A 1,295-nucleotide genomic window follows, 5' to 3' on the forward strand; every position below is an offset into this window, starting at 1 on the left:
GTTAGCAAGCCCTGTCACTTCAGACATCCACAGCTGCGAAGTCTTACCTTGGCAGACCAGACCCCATTTCACCAGGCCCCACTGTTCCAGTGGTAAGTGGATAAAAAGAGAATAGACCCGGGCACTCATCATTTTGAAAACCTTTCCTCTACTCGCATGGACCATGCTGCTAAAGAAACAGCTCTCACTATGCAACTCATATTTTATTCTTTCTATGAACAAATGGAGATTCACGAATGCAATTGCATTATAAATGTGTTGATTGATTTGTTGCCAGTATTTTCATGAAAGCGGGACTATGTTTTATTCAGGGCTATGTCCCTGAGATCTAGAAAGGATCGATACCTGTTTCCAGCTGATGCTCAGAGAAGTCTACTAAGTGGATCTCAGAGTGTGGGTTCTGGACCCACAGTGTCAGCACCACTTGGGAACTGGTTACACATGCAGATTCCTGAGCCCCTCCCAATGTGATGGGTCAGAAATGCGAGCACAGCCCAGAAACCCGTGTTTTAACAAGTTTTGCAGGCGATCCATGCTTCGGCGTAAGAACTTTCCTTATTGAACACTATAAGGAAAGGCAGCAAGGAGAAAGGGGCTGGGTGAATGTCTGCCAGATTACATCTTTAGGTGCAGACCTTAGTACTTCTCTCAGGGACCAGCTCTCTGGGAAGCTCTCTCTAACTCCCCTGCCCATGCCAGCCTACTAGTAGGTTAGTTGTACCTTTCTGGTACTCCCATATCCTCTTGTTATCTAATTATTTTACTACCTTAACCAAAGTATATTGACTGCTCATGTACATGTTTTGGCTATCTGGACCACTCTGTTAATCTTTGTAATTTCAACACTAGTACAGTTTACAGAGCACCATGGGCATGTGTATTCGCTGAATGAATGGATGATGAATGAGTCTTCACTATGTTCCTTTGTCAATATGCATGCCCACAGTCATATGCCTAGTTTTTTGTGGCAGAAGGATGTATACCAGTGATGGCGAACCTATGACATGCGTGTCAGAGGTGACACGCGAACTCATTATTTGGTTGATTTTTCTTTGTTAAATGGCATTTAAATATATAAAATGATAATCAAAAACATAAATCATTGTTTTACTATGGTTGCAAAGATCAAAAAATGTCTATATGTGACATGGCACCAGAGTTAAGCGAGGGTTTTTCAAAATGCTGACACGCTGAGCTCAAAAGGTTCGCCATCACTGTCCTAGGGCAATGGAAACTAAGGAGAAAATAAACAAATGGGACTACATCAAAATAAAAAGCTTCTGCACAGCAAAAGA

The sequence above is a fragment of the Myotis davidii genome, unplaced genomic scaffold (genome assembly GCF_000327345.1).
Source record: "Myotis davidii unplaced genomic scaffold, ASM32734v1 scaffold249, whole genome shotgun sequence".
Classification (NCBI taxonomy): domain Eukaryota; kingdom Metazoa; phylum Chordata; class Mammalia; order Chiroptera; family Vespertilionidae; genus Myotis; species Myotis davidii.